Below are 17064 nucleotides of genomic sequence, written 5' to 3' on the forward strand. Positions count from 1 at the left end.
TGTCACTGTTTGTGAAGTGAAACTGTGGAATAGACTGAGTGCTGAAATGAAACAAATTTCAAGCATAATTCTGTTTAAAAACAGGCATAAAGACATGATTCTCCAGAGGTGCTTTGATGAATAATTACCACAAGGAGCTTGCTTCCTCTCTGGATTAAAATGTTGCAGTTTATAAAACATGTTTGAACAGGAGGTATGTTGATTACAGTGTGTAGAGAGCTTCATGGAATGGGTTTCCATGGCCGAGCAGCTGCATCCAAGCCATACATTGTCAAGTGCAGTGCAAAGCATTGGGTGCAGTGGTGTAAAGCACGCCACAACTGGACTCTAAAGCAGTGGAGACGCATTCTCTGGAGTGACGAATCACGCTTTTCCATCTGGCAATCCGATGGATGAGTCTGGGTTTGGTGGTTGCCAGGAGAACGGTACTTGTCTGACTGCATTGTGCCAAGTGTAAAGTTTGGTGGTGGTGGTGGTGGTGGTGGTTATGGTGTGGGTTTTTCAGGAGCTCAGCTTGGCCCCTTAGTTCCAGTGAAAGGAACTCTGAGTGCTTCAGCATACCAAGAGATTTTGGGCAATTCCATGCTCCCAACTTTGTGGGAACAGTTTTGGGATGGCCCCTTCCTGTTCCAACATGACTGTGCACCAGTTCACAAAGCAAGGTCCATAAAGACATGGATGAGAGAGTTTGGTGTGGATTGGCTTGACTGGCCTGCACTGAGCCCTGGCCTCAACCCGGTAAAACTTTTGGGATGAATTAGAGCGGAGACTGAGAGCCAGGTCTTCTCCTCCAACATCAGTGTGTGACCTCACAAATGCGCTTCTGGAAGAATGGTCAAAAATTTCCATAAACACACTCCTAAACCTTGTGGAAAGCCTTCCCAGAAGAGTTGAAGCTGTTATAGCGGCAGAGGTTGGACCGACATCATATTAAACCCTATGGATTAAGAATGGGATGTCACTTAAGTTCATATGCAAGTCAAGGCAGGTGAGCAAAAACATTTGTCAATAAAGTGTATATGCATAAATATTCATTCAGACATATATGCACATGCACATAACACGTATATTTAAATAAATATAGAGATTCATATAAATAAACATGCACGGATGCATACCTACCTTAACATAATTTTCTACCAAAATAACCTACATTATGCTCATTTATAAATATTATATTGTTAATTATAATGTTTTCTATTCAAGTAAGTGTATAAATGACGTTATAGCACCCCCCTGTGGTGATTTACAGTTCTGCAAACATCAACCAAAGACTGTCCTGGTGTCTAATATTTGATTTTGTTGATGATTACTCATTTTATTTCTATTTATACAGAACTTTTGATGAATTTAGATGCTTGAATTGTTGTTTGCATGAAGACAAAAGGAGTCAGTAAGACAGAGATCCTGACACGTCTCGTGTTTAATCTTTGGTGTCAGCGTGTGTTGTGTTTCAGTGATCATAATTGCATCAGTTGTGTGTTTCAGACTTCCACACTTGACAATAAAGCTGCTCACAAAGAGAGGGCAGAGGCCTGCCAGAGAGAGCACGCCGCTTTATTAGTGTGCAATTTTAGAAATGACTTCAAATGGCACATAAGCACATGAGTGATGTGAGCGCTCACACATCCACAGACTCTCTTCACTGGAGTGGGTTGTGTAAGAAGATAATGGCCGAGCCAAAATCAGCCCACTTCAGCCCATAATGACACATGCTGCTGTGAGTCTGCATGTGTCAGAGGTGAGGCGAGCTGAGCGGGGAGTTTCTTATGTAAGGCTGTCGGCTCAAACACTCTCAGTAACACACATTGTGACTCCTTTATGGCACAACACGAGTCAATATGAGAGTATAAGGACTGTATTTATTTTATTCATGCATTAGAAGGCACAAAAAAGTCTTAAAAAGGATCAAATCAAGGTTATAAATAAACTCTGGAGGAATTACCTCCACACAGTGACATAATTGAGAATATTTACTACTTTTATTCAAGGAAATGTTCAGTAAGGTCCAGGTTAAAGGGTTTCAATGTGACCGCTTCTTCTTCTGTTGTTTTTATTCCTGCAGACTGTGCACACAGTTAGACATCCAAAATATCATGACCTGTCAGGCAACTCTAATCAAATTCACCTGCCATGACCGCCTATTTTTACTTGAAGCAACATAAATTAGACAATAATTACAACCACAATTCTAAAAAAGCTGGGACGCTAAGCAAAATGTAAATAAAACAGAATGCGATGGTTTTCAAATCCCATATTTTATTCACAATAGAACATAAAACATCATATCAGATATTTCAACTAAGACATTTTACCATTTCAGGAAAATATCAGCTCATTGTGAATCTGATAGCAGCAATGCATCTCAAAAAAGTAGGAACAAGGCAACAAGTGGTACTAATAAAAAACAGCTGGAGGAGCACTACAAAACAGGTCAGACTGAGTATAAAAGGCGCATTTTAGAGAGGCAGAGTCTCTCAGGAGTAAAGATGGCAGCGGTTCACCAGTCTATGGAAAAACTGCATCTAAAAACCACTGGAACAATTTTAGAAAAAATGTAAAACTGTGAAGTTTTTGAACATCCCACCATCTACAGTCCATAATATCATCTGAAGATTCAGAAATCTCTTTGTGCAAGGGACAAGGTCAAAGGTCAATATTGTATGCTGGGGATCTTCAGATCCTCACTCCAGAAATCATTGCCTGTTAACACAGTTGGCCGTACCATCCACAAATGACAGTTAAAGCTTTATAAGGCAAAGAAGAAGCCAAATGCACGTGGACAAAAATGTTGGTACCCGTTCACTGAAGAAAGAAAAACCCACCATGGTCACTGAAATAACCTGAAACTGACAACAGTAATAATAAATAAAAATGTACTGAAAATTAACGAATGAAAATCAGATATTGCTTTTGAATTCTGGTTCATCAGAATCAGTTAAAAAAAAACTGGCCTGGACTAAAATGATGGTACCCTTAAAAAAAGATCTAAAATAAAGTGACCAGAAAATTCAGGTGTGTCCTGTAATTAGCATCACAGGTGTCTTCAAACTTGTAATCAGTCAGTCTGCCTAATTAAAGGGTGAAAAGTTGTCACTGTGCACAGAAAGCTAAGGAGACAGTTGTCCCAGGAGATTAGAAAGACAATGATAGACAAGCTTGTTAAAGGTAAAGGATGTAAGGCCATCTTCAAGCAGCTTGATGTTCCTTTGACTACAGTTGACCATATTATTGGTAACCAAAGAGCCTAGAACAACTTCCCAAGAGATTAGAGGTCAACTCCAAGGTCAAGGTTCATCAGAGTCAGAACACACCATCCGTCGCTGTTTGAACCAACAAGGACTTAATGGAAGACGACTGAGAAAGACTCCACCGTTGAAAACTACTCATAACAAAGCCAGACTGGAATTTGCCAAAATGCAATTCTGGGAGAAGCTTTGTGGCTTTGTGACACTGTAAGACTATCAAGGTAAAATGGAAAACTGTTCTGTGCTCAGTCTAATTCAAATTTGAAATTCTTTTCCTGCTTGTTATCAGCACAGCGTTCAATTTTACTGAATTGACTTAGTGTCTATGGTGTGGGCAGCTTACACATTTGTCCATTTACGCCCATTTACAATGGTAGACATGGCTCTGTCCCAACTTTTTTGAGATGTGTTATTGCCTTCAAATTCAAAATAAGCTGTTTTTCATTGAATCAGTTTAACATCTAATATGTTGTTAACGTTCTAGTGTGAATTCAAAATGGGTACTTCTTTATCTGCTGCTTTAATCTCATTTGTATCGGTGTATTACACAAAAATGTCGTTGGATCAGAACTTACGGTTTCAAATACCGAGGTTACACATTGACTCAAACTAACCAAATGAGCAGGGACATGGGAAGCATGGATTCTGTGGGGGCTGCAGCACCCCTAAAGTCAGGCAAAAGCTCTAAAATCACTCCGCCTGATGTTTACCCCATCTTGTGTTATTGCTTAGAGGCAGTGATGTTTTTCTACCTGCAGAAGTCGGTGCGCTCTGAATTCACCACCACAATTTTCAAGCAGCTCATCCAGCGAAGGATAACTGCTCTGCTCTAGACAAAGACCTGTAAGAAGATCATGCATATTCAGTTTACTTAAAAATAGGCCTGTAGTATTTGCACATTCTCTCTTCACTTCTGCTGCTTCAGGACACCAGAATCACTATGAAATTAATTTCCTATTTCTCATGCGGCCTTTGCCATCCTAGGAGAGGGGATTCTTTTCTATCTACTCTATAGACAGAAAAATAAGTGACTAGTGTGTAACCTGAAGTACTGCTCATGGTCCAGATCTTTTTATAAGACCTTTAGCAGAGTAAATATCAAAAATCTCAGAGCTTTTCATCTTTGTGCACACTTCAAGGTCATTTGAAGGATTTCAATGAAATCAAAGATATTCACTTATCCTGTTAGACAGACCAGTACATCTAAAGGTTTTGGAGTTTGAGTCTATTTTTCTCTGAATAACTTTAGAAATTCTCCTCCGGACCCACGCTGCTAACTATGAGTAGAAACACACCATTCAGCTCCACAGCTCTCTAATCCCAATTTAGGGGTCTTAAAACTTCATGTAGTTCATTTATGAAACTTTTTTATCATGCTTTTCTTGTAAATGTAAGTTTTTTAGAATATTTTAAGAACAAAAACAGTAAGGAAAACACACAAATCTGCCATATTATGTTCACTTCAGAGGTCAGATGGTGGAGCGGGGTGTAACATCACAGCCAAGTTGAACACGTTTGACTTTCTATGCGCTGACAACTGGGGGTACCAAAGTTGCTCCAAGTTTCCATGTCGCATTTCTGAGTCAAGGGGGAATGCATGATGAGGAATCAGACTGGTAACTTGGAATTTACAAGATTAAAAATAAAGACCAAAACAACACAAAACTGGGCACAAAAATCCAAACAACAGCAACAAATGAACAGAATTACACAATGAACGCAATCACATCCCACTGATGTCAAAGTCCCATACACAACAAGGCTTGCAGTTGTGCATAAACCTACTATTCAGCCACCCCTAACCAATGCTCACAAGCAGAAACAGAAATACATGAAGACTCATTTTCAAACAGTCTTGTTTACTGATGAGTGCAACCCTGGATGGTCCAGATGGAGGCGTAGTGGATGGTTGGTGGATGGCCACCATGTCCCAACAAGGCTGTGATGTCAGCAAAGGAGGGGGCGGGGTCGTGTTTTGGGTCGGAATCATGAGGAGAGAGCTGGTAGGCCCCTTTAGGGTCCCTGAAGGTGTGAAAATGACCTCAGCAAAGTATATTGAGTTTCTGACTGACCACTTTCTTCCATGGTACAAAAAGAAGAGCCATGCCTTCCATAGCAAATTAGCAAATTATCTTCATGTATGACAATGCACCATCTAATGCTGCAAAGAATACCTCTGTGCCATTGGCTGCTATGGGCATAAAAGGAGAGAAACTCATGGTGTGGCCCCCATCCTCCCCTGACCTCAACTCTATTGAGAACCTTTGGAGCATCCTCAAGCTAAAGATCTATGAGGGTGGGAGGCAGTTCACATCAAAACAACAGCTCTGGGAGGATATTCTGACATCTTGCAAAGCAATTCAAGCAGAAACTCTCCAAAAACTCACAAGTTCAATGGAGAGAGCATTGTGAAGGTGATATCAAAGAAAGGCTCCAATGTTAAAATGTAACATCCTGTTAAGATGTGTTTTTTTATTGAAATAGCTTTGATTTTAGTAAATATGACCTCCTAATGCTGCAAATTCAACAAATGACCATTTTCACTTCTTTACAACCTATAAAACTGTTAAAACTGTTGTGCGTAATAATGTGGAACAGAGCATTTTGAGTTTGTTATTCTAAAATAAATAGTTATCATTGGGAGGTTTCTTCAATGAAAGTTGAATTATGCTCTATGGTTTGATGACTTGAAAATTATACTGACTGTCATTTGCATCAACTGTTTAGGAAAATCAAAGAAAATATCATTTGCACAATAATTTGGAACGCAATGTGGACTCTTGCTGAATCTGGTCAAGAGAAGGGCAAAAACATCGTTGCCACAAAGAAAAAAACTCACTGTATTTGTTTGTTCTTCTTTTAACTAAGAAATGTCATGAAATTCTGATAAAACTGGTGCTTTAGCAGCACCCACACTAATCTCTTCCGCCATAATTGCACCGGCCTCTTGTCGCTGCTTGCTTACATCACAACAGTGCCGTAAAGTACGGCCCCTGGTCGCCGATTGGTCCTGTCACTTTCTAACTGGGCCTAAACTGTTCAGACGGGAGCTTTGAGAGATGGATTCGCCAGTGAGAAACAAGGAAACAGGTGTATCCATCTGCTTTGCAAGGTAAGGTCACACTGTAAGATTAGTGCTGTTAGATAAATAAAAAAAATTAATCAAGTTAATCACATCGCTATGCTGTGATTAATCATAATTAATCACAGTATTTCTTTAGTTTTAGTTATTTTTACATTTTTAAACATTCTTATTATCAAGTGTTCATTTTCATTATTTTAACTTTATATAAAGCCCTTTGAAAGTGCTTTTTACTTAAACAGGGGGGTTTAGCTGCACCCTCAGTTACATTTTACCAATTGACCGCACAGTTTAAATTTCTTATGGAGTGGTTCAAGGAGGACTCCAACTCCATCTGGCTTAGTTGTGAATCTGCTCCTTTGGATAGGATTCCCCTGCGAAATTTACTCCATCTCTCCTCTGGAAAATTGTCTCCTCTAATTAAAGACAACATTATTCTTAAGAACATGATGAATATTTGGCAATTAATTAGAAACTTGTTGCACCTGAGGCCAGACACAAAATGAACCCAAATATATCAGACCTACATGAACTAAATGTCAAGCTTCTGTTGGTTCATTGTTTCATTGTTTGTGGAGTTGCCCTTGTATTCAACAATACTGGATCACAATTGTTCACCAGCTTGAAAAGAATTTTAAGCGCCCTCTCCATTTGGGTGCAAGGACTTGTCTACGGGGGCTAAATGACGAGCTACCTGTCAATTTTCATAACAGAAATCTTCTGCATGTTCTTTTACATTCTGCTCAAAAATGCACTCTAGTAATGTGGATCATGGACAAAGCCCCCACGCTTAATCAATGGGTGAATTCGATTATGAGTATCATTCCACAGGAAGCTTTCTCCACAGCCTTAAAGGATAAACTTTTTCTATTTTATCAGACTTGGGATCCTTTCTTTGATTATCTTGGATCCACAAAATCCCAAAGGATGAGATCAGGACTGATTGACATAGGCTACCTTGTTATAGTAAACTCTTTCTTTTTCTTTTTCATCTTAACTCAAGGTCTGGTATCTAACATAGACTTCCTAGACTCCCAGGTTTTTTTTTTTTTAAATCATTTCTTAATTATTTATTTATTTTTATTTATCTGTCTGCTGTATCCTCTTTTCAGTGTTTTGTACAGGTATATCTGTGTAATGCAATTATTCATTTATCCATGCGTTGCACATTAAAGTTCAATAAAATCATGTTTGAATAAAAAAATACTTCCATTTACTTGCATTTTTGGTTGCTAACATTACCAACATTAGCTATAATGGCTTAACACTTTGCGGTTGTTAGCATCTTTACTAACATTAGCAACATTAGCTTTCATAGCTTGATCCCATGTTGTTGATAGCGTCTTTGCTAGCATTAGCAACATTAGCTATCATGGCTTGACCCTTTGCGGCTGTTAGCATCTTTGCTAACATTAGCAACATTAGCTTTCATAGCTTGATCCCGTGTTATGTCAGCAAAGATGCTAACAACACGGGATAGCTTTCATGGCTTGATCCCGTTTTGTTGTTAGCGTCTTTGCTAACATTAGCTAAGATGCATTTTGCCCAGAGGTGGTACTTCAGACTTGTTGTGCTTCAGAGTAAAGACAGTTCATCACAACAGTATGTACACAAAACTTTTGTTTCATCAAGACTTCCATTAGGCAGCTTTTTAAATCGAAATTTGCTGTGAAGCAGACCTGGGTCTGTCTCCTTACTCATCACTGCTGGCTGTGTTTGACCTGCCTTTAACCTTTTCACCCCAGGGAAGTAAACATCTGCACAGAAGGACTATGGGAGGAAGTTGTGGTCAAACTTCGTCATATGATGAAATTGTGTTATTATTTTTTTTAACGCATTAATCTTTCTGGATTAATCACGAGCGATAACGCATTTATATTAACAGGCTTACTAATACTATGTAACCTGGTTGGAGGTCCATATTTGTCTTGATTTTGTTGCACATTAAGGAAAGATCCTATTTCATTGTGAAAATCTGTTGCATATCAAGAGTAGCTAACCTTAAAATGACTTACTTTAACTTGCGTAGATTTATAAACTTAGATGACTGAGTAGATTTTATAGACCAGTACTTTTACATCTGCTTTAGTCAATTTTAACCAGAGTACCTTTACTTGTGTTCAATTGTCTGGTTCTTTTGCCACCTCTGGTAACAGTTTACCAATGGAGTGTGTGAACGACACTGCAGGCTGCAGTCTGTAAACACACTAATGCTCATGAAACAGTTCCAATGTTCATGGCTGCTCGTCACCCTCAAAAACTATAAACCTGTTTCTCAGAGAGCCATAACTTTATTATCAGTCAGATGTGTTTTTGTACTGCTGTAAATGACTTCAAGCATCCCTGCAAATGAGGCACTGATGGACAAGCATCTCTTGTAACTCTGAGGTTCAGCTTCTGTTTTTGTCAGAGTTTATAAAGAATGATGTTAACAACAATCATCTTCCTCTCTAAAAAGCTCTCTCTCTGCAGGGATCCCTTCTGTAAAACTGGAGACTGGATTTGAGAATATCTGATCTACCTTGTACAGGTGCCATGTTCCGTTTCCTTCTGAACACCAAAAAGATATTTTTACACCCAGGGTTACTCACCAAAACGCCCTGTGCTCTTCTAGCTCTGCTCTTTGAGGTCTTGTAGAAACATTTACACAAAGCAAACCCACACATAAAACCTGCTTCATAACACTATTACAGCTCACACACTCCACTGCGCACTTTTCAGGCCCTTTCTTTGTTTACCTGAGCGTAAATAGAGTGCTTTTACTTGAATATTTTAATGTTCATGCCTGTCCTGCTCTGCTTGGAAAAGTCTGACGTTGATTATTGTTGAGTATTTATGAACATGAACTGATGTGAAAGCCTCTCCTGTATCACTCCGTTCTCCTTTTCTCCCCCTCCTCTCCTAATTGGATTAATTAACACTCAGCTTTGAAGTGACGGGAACCGTACACAAGAGTCTACTTTCTGTATCTGTGCAAAATGGCAATATGTCATCGCAGGGCAGAGGGAGAGGCGAACGGAGAGGGAGAAAGAGGTAGAAAGTACTAAAATAAATAAAAATGAGCCTGGAGGACGAGCTGCAACATGCAGACTAATGCACTTTTATTTATTTACATATTCACCTCAAATTCAACCCAACAGTCTGCTAAAGAAGATGATAATTATGCCGTAGTTTCTATAAATATTTGAGTTTAACCTCAGTATCATGTCCTTTCTTTTGAGCAAGTTTATCCCTAATCCTAGTATTTCAGGAGCATTCATGTTGGCTATAACTATGACAACAAGCTGTGGAAGTACTGTGGTGTTGAGAAGAAAGACTGTGATGGCTTTTACCATGGTAGACTGGACAGGCCAGTCTAGGCCCCGTCCTCTTTTTACGTGAAGCCATGCTGTTGTAGCTCATACCAGATTTCTTGGCGTGAAATAAGCAGGGATGTTGTCTGGATGGAAGCATATGTTGCTCCAAAACCTGTATGCTGCCTTCACAGATGTGCAAGTGACCCATGCCACTGGGCACTAACACACCCTCATACATCATAGATGCTTACTTTAGAACATTCTGACAACAATTTGGATGTCCTCTTCCTCTTTAGCCCTATATTAATATTATGTCCAAAGACCACAGCACACTTTTCCACTTTAGCTCAGTCCATCTCATCCCACATCAGAGAAGTGGGCGGGGCTTCTGGATGTTGTTGATATCTCACGTCATGTTTGCATGGTAGAGTCTCGACTTACATTTGTAGATGCAGTGATGTACTGTGCCAACTGATAAGTGTTCCTGAGCCCACGTTTCCTCATCATCGAAGAATGATGATGGTTTTAAATGTAGCGCCACCTGAAGGGTCAAAGGTCAAGGGATTTCAGTGTTGGTTTTCAGCTTTTCCCCTTAAATGCAGAGATTTCTCCAGATTCTTTAAAAATTTTGATGATATTCTGGACTGTCGATGGTCAAATCTTTACATTTTACACAAATTGACGAAGTTGTTTATATACTGTTGGACTATTTGACCATGCAGTCTTTCATAAAGTGGAAACTTTGCACCATTGTTGATCATGGATGACCAGTGTTAAGTCACTTTTGAAAGTCATTGGCACCGTTACTATCAGCCGACAACTCAATAAAGGTTAGAAAACATCCGGTTCAACAGACGACGTGACCAATATAGGATGAAAAGTGTTCTTTTATTCCACAGTGTTCCAATTTTTTTTAATATTGTGGTTTGTAGTTGAGTACAGCAGCCCTTAGCAGCCCTACCAAGATTAAAAACCAGATACAATTCCTTATTTTTAGTTATGGAGTTGTTGTAATGCTGGTATCAGTCACACAGCTGTAGTATGATCAGATTTAGACGAGTGTACTTTACATTTTCCATGCAACCTAAAAAAAAAAAAACGACGTCTAGATTCCAGTGTTATGTGCAAGTCATACAATTCAACTTTCTTGTCATTTTTACCAATAACGTTATCTTTTTTTTAAGTCCCTTTTTAAATCAAATTTGTATGTGTTAACAACTGGTTGAAACTTAAGTCCACAAATATTTTTTTTCAGGATTCCTGCAATGAGCACAAATAGTTTAAGGCAGGGGTTTCAACCGTTCAGCCTGTGACCCCCAAAATAAAGGTGCCAGAGACCAGGGACCACCACTCTCCCTGAAGGTGGTTGAATACAGTCATGCACATTCAAGACTAGTCATGTGCAGACAAAGCCAGCCATAAGGGGGAAAAGTGGGGAGCTTTTTCTGGGGAACCATGGACTTCAGCAAAATCCTGGTCCATGCTTAAGTTTAAGGTGTGATATCCATATTTAACCTGAGTAATAACCACTCTTATCAAAGCAAAAAATCTATTTCTTAATTCATTTGTGCCGGTGTAAAGGTGGTAAAATGGGATTTTTAAAGTAGCAGAAATGGTGGCAAAAATGTGCTTAAAAAGTGGTGTGTAAGCGGTTAATAGTGCCAGTAATGGGTCAGCAGAGGCAACAACAGGCAGAAAGGGGCAAGAATTGGTAGAAGTGGCAAAAACAGGCAGAAAAAAGATGGTGGTATGGGTTTAAAATGGACAAAAATAGGTTTGAGGTGGCAAAAATGTGTTAAAATTGGCAAAAAAAAAAAAAAAAAGTTGAAAAAAGTGAAGAAAAAAAAGTTAAATTTGGCAAAATTGGTGTTAAGTGGCAAAAGAGGGCAAAAATGGGTTCACATTGTGCAAAAACTGATGAAAAGTGGCAAAATTGGTTGTGAAAAGTGGTTAAACTGGCAAAAACCTTGAACATTAGACCCAATAACAGCTCCAAAAATGAAGGACTGTTAGCTGGGATGCTAGGTTCTCTAGGTTTGCCAGGGGCCCAAACAAATCTGTGTGCAGACTTACTTTGTAGTTATTTTTTAAAGTTACTTTAATTTTAGCTTAAATCCCTGTTTTTATTTTACAGTTCACTTTTTTTGCATATATCTTCATTAAAATAGGTAAAATATAAAAATTGAAATTGTTTTGTAAATATTCTTAGTTTTTTTTTTTTTTAGAGGCATCTGGAACCCCATTACAGTGTCCGCCAAGGGGGTCCTGACCCCCATGTTGAGAACCACTGACCATGGGGACACAAGTGCTCATGCTTTCTCCTTCACATTTTAAGGTCATTTTACAAGAATTGGTACACTTCTGCCCTTTGTGGCCAACAAAGACATGATAACAATCATGCTTTTCACTTGTTTTTACAAACAAATGTTCGTGATATTCCACACAAAAATGAAGGAAAAAATAAGTAAATGCTTCAAAAACTTCGTTTCATCTTTCTCAAGGGGGACAACTTTTTACATGTTTTAGAAAACGGATTCCCTGGAATGTTTTGCTCATTTGCCCTCAGGGCCTCCGTAGAAAGTGATCTGACATCAACAATCATTCTTTGATGATTGACTTTGTGATTTTAAGCACAAGTGCAGCCTGAACTCACAACTTCACCTCACTGTGGGTAAGAAAGGACAACATATATAATTCACATGAATATTCAGACTGTAGCCACTTAAAAGTAATACGAGCTAAGATGCAGTTATTAAGGATTGGCTAAAGACAAAAATGACATCACAAGTCTCTCTCTCTCTCCCTCTCTCTCTCTCTTCGCTCTCCCCTCTCTCTCTCCTCTCTCTCTCTCTCTCTCTCTCTCTCTGAATGAACGCGCTGTGGAGAAACCTCCGCGTGATGTGAGCCGAGCGAGCAGATTAAGCCTTTGAATTGAAGCCTAATTAAGAACTGATCACTCACCGTTAATTAATGTTTTTATCTCAGACTCCCGCGAAATCCTGGCTGATTGATACCACGGTTCTCCACACAGGAAATCCTACAAACACCTTTGTGTTTCAGTAAGAGAGGCAGAGGAGTAAAGTGGGATCTGCGGTGCGCAGCGCAACACTGAAGAAGAAATAAAGACGGGATAAAGAAGTTTAAAAAAAGAGGACGAAGGGAGGGATTTTTGGAGCGACTGCTGAAGGGAAACTTGGGGGAGAAAAAGTGGAAATAAAGGAGAGGATCCTCCGCCATGCAACATGAGTAACGACAGTAACGGAGCCGGGGGGCTGCAGCCCCTCTGGAACTTCAGCGGTGAGTACAGAAAGATTTCTTTAATGTCGTCAATTAACCCTCAAGAAGTGGAAGAATGAGACTTGGACTGCGCGCAATTACGCAAGAGGAGTTAAACGCGTAAAAGGAACGCGCAACAACCTCAGCGCAAGAATGATCACAAATGGCATCAGGGTATAGATTTGTGATGGATGCATGTAGAAAGCACTCCTTACATTCAGGATTTATCATAAAGACGATGCAAAAAAGAGTCATTTGGTGCGCAATGAAGACGGAGACGCACGTTTGAGAAGTGGAGCATGGCAAATCAGCCAAGATCAGTGATGAAAGGTTCATATAAATCCCAAGTTTTGCACATTTTTAATCATATCAGGCATAAGAGGATCTAAAACAAAGCACAACATGATCATTTTATTTTTTTTTCTTATAAAAACTTAGAAAAAAAACGTGCATTCTGTGAGATTCTAGTCTTGGGAATAACTTATGTTGCCATTGTTTTATTTTGCTCAAATTAACAATAAAAATGACAATGAAAATGCACTCTCAGACATGGAGAGTCGACATATCTGAAAAAAGTCCCAGCCCAATGATTTCAATTTTATCAATCTCTCCTGATTTCTAATTGGCTAACATTCTTTTTTAATGTCTCCAGGAGAGGGTTACCTCTGGATGACTTTAAGAGTATAAAATCTTTATTTGTGTTTTAATGATAGAAATATAAATAGATCAGTGGGCAGACATTCATAAAGAAGATGTAAGGTACATTTTTAAAAGTATTACAGGTAAAAATGGAGCATTTTTGACCAAATAAGCCACATCGTCACATAAAATCAATACTCCAAGGCTGAAGATGCATGTGAATGATTTACAAACATGTTAAAACTGATCATTTCACAGCAGATCAATACTGCAAGGGTGTAGATGTTTGGACATGTCCATATTATTCAGTAAATATTCATACTTTTTTAAAATATTTTGCATATTCCCTCTCTTACTATACAGCAGCTGTAAGGCAGATCAATACAGCAAGGTTGAAGATGAATGTAAATGTTAGAGGAATAATTCAATTCTTCGTTGAGTCCGTAATGTTGGGAAAAAAGTGTTTTACACATTTGATTGTATTGATATTAATAAATGGGAAGTTTTTGCACGTATTAAAGGCTTAAAACATGTAGAGATAAGTTTTTTTTTTTAAACCAAACAGTCAAGCTGTAGATGTATAGAAATGTTTGAGCATTGTAAAGTGCCCTCCCATCAGCAGGTAAGTCCCAAACTGACATTTCAAAGATCAATCACTCCATCCAAATGAAACGATCAGTCAGAATCTCTCTGATTTCTCCTGATGTATGCCTCTGTATAAATCCTAACAATGACAGCAGCGGCAGCTTTTAGCTCGGGGCAGGAGATGAAGAAAAAAGCGAGAGACTGAGGGCGACAGGAGGTGCTGAAGGAGGAGATAACAAAAACAGAAGGAGAAAAGACGAATTAGGTTTTCAGAGATTAAAAAGGCAGAATAAACTCCTCCTCTCCTGCTCCCCCATCTAAACCTCGCTCTTTTCTTCTCTCTCTTTTCATCTCTTCTTCCTCTCAGCTTGTCTTTTCGTGGACTATAAAAGCAACAAGGCTTGGAGAAGGGAAAACAAGACACATTTGGCTAGAGTGTGTACATTTTCTTTACAACAGGATAAGTTAGTGTGGGTGAAAATGTGCAAGTCTACAAGGAAAAATGAACCTCCTATAAATGAAGAAAATCCCTTTTACACCTCCGTTCAGCAGCAGTTCAAAGTTTGTCAGAGGTCATATTGATCAGCGGCTGTATCGATTATTCAGGATTAGCCAAAGTAGATGTGAATGAATGTGGAGCTGCTGCATTCTCTCTGAGGACCAGCAGGGGGCTGATTGTCCCTGACTTCATTTATTCCCTCATTTCAACATTTTCCTCATGGGTATTATAGTCTCACTGTCTAGTTTTAGGTCTTCTTCAAATCAGATGATCATTATTAGTAACTTATTTAGAGCCAAAGGCACCATTAAAGTCTGTTTTGGACATTTGGATTCCAAGTGAGGAGTTTGTGCATCTATACTGTGCATTAACAACATATCTTCAGTGATGACCTGATGTCAAACATGGCTATGTGGTCTTGCATGCATAAAGGAATGGGGGCCATTGAGCCACAAGCTAAGAGTCTAGCAGTGCCTCTTTAACAGCTTTTCTCCATTGTTGTTATACACATACATTTCAAGGTGATACACTATTTAAAAGGTTTTGTGGAGTAACGTTCCACTGAAGGGAACACTCACTTTAAGAGGACAGGTTATGAGGCTCTGGTGGTGTGTTCTTCATGGATGGGACGCTTCTAAGAGTTGGCTCCCTTTGAGAATGTCAGGAGCCGGCTATTTGAGAGCTGGTTTCTTTATTTTTGCATATGTGTTGTTTTTAGACATAATAAGGGTCAAATGGTAGCAAAGTGTTGTTTGGGAGCTGAAAAACCAGCTCTTATCACTGAGATGAGACAAAAAATCCTCTTGATGGAAATGCAAAAGCCCTCGTCCTGAGCGAGGCTGGACCACATAACGCATTATATAGAGTAAATGGAGTGTCCAGGTGGGCGGGGATGTAAGTTAATGTATAAACGTAATGGTACTGTAATACTTTTAGGCTTTGTAGAATGAAACTGGAATAACCTGCTTAGCTGTATTGTTTTTAAAGTACAGTATGTTTATTGTTGCTAATCCAGTACCCTTGGTACTGGGAACAGGAGCCAAAAAAAAGTGCAAAAGCTGCAGTTTCTAGAGTGCCATTCTGACATTGATTAGATTCTCAGATGTTTTTTGTGGATTAAGAACCAATTTACTGCAGGACCAGCAGTAAGAACATAAACACCGATATACAAGGGCTGTCATAAACAAGTTAACATGGGCAGATGACGTAGAACTGACCCTGTATGGCGGGGTTAGCATCAACTAATGTTATTTTCTCGTTTGATCTTTTGGCAAGCCTTACCCCTATGTTTGCACATGTATCTTTAAGCCTACCTATCGTATGTGATATCATACGATGTAATGAGGTATGATATGATACAATGTGATACAATATGTGAAGTCATATGATGTTATATGAAACAATGGGATACAGTTTGATAGATAAGATCTGATACATTATGATGTGATAAGGATACAATGTACAGAATATGATGTGACACGACACATTGTGACATGACACGTTGTGAAAAGATACGATGTGACAAGATATGATGTGACATGATGTGTTGCGGTACAATTCAATGTTACACAATGTGAGAAGGTATGTACGATGCGATACAGTGCAATGTGAGATGATACAATGTGACAGGATATGATGTGACACGACATGTGACACCATATGTTGTGATACGATAGGTTGTAACACGATACGTTGTGACACGATACATTGAGGGACAATACAATGTAAAAGGATGTGACAGGTATGTTGTGAAACAATACGATGTGACACAATCATTCGATTTGATGTGATATTGAAAAGATATGACATGATACATTGTTACAGGATGTGTTGTGGGACAATATGATTTGGCACAATGTGATGAGATATGTTGTGCCAGAATGCGATACGACACAATGTGATGAGACAATGTGACAGGATACGTTGTGACAGGATACGCTGTGACAGGATATGTTGTGACAGGATACGCTGTGACAGGATATGTTGTGACACAATACAATGTAACCCGATGTTACTTGTCTTTATATGTTATGACATGATACAATGTGATGCACCAATTTTTTTTACTATCTTGTGATTTTATTAACTTTTATCCATATTTCATTGATTGATTCTTGCACAAACTTCAGTAGAAGAAGAAGAGTATGGTGGGTGTTTAAACACTGAAAAACAAACAATGAAAGACACTAAATAAGGGAGAAAATAGACACTCGATTATTCAGCCAGCACTTATAGACATGTAAACATATTGAAAAAGACACATTATCTAGTGTTTTACATGCATAAAACTGTCATTTGTATGTCATGTTATTCTATATCGCTATTTAAAAATAAGTCGACATGTACAGGCCATCAAATACAAACATAGAGAACTGAGTAACTGCCAAATGGGCCCAGTGTACTGAAAAAACTCTCTTTTTCACTAAGCTCTGCTTCCAT

This window comes from Cheilinus undulatus, linkage group 24, assembly GCF_018320785.1.
Source record: "Cheilinus undulatus linkage group 24, ASM1832078v1, whole genome shotgun sequence".
Classification (NCBI taxonomy): Eukaryota; Metazoa; Chordata; class Actinopteri; order Labriformes; family Labridae; genus Cheilinus; species Cheilinus undulatus.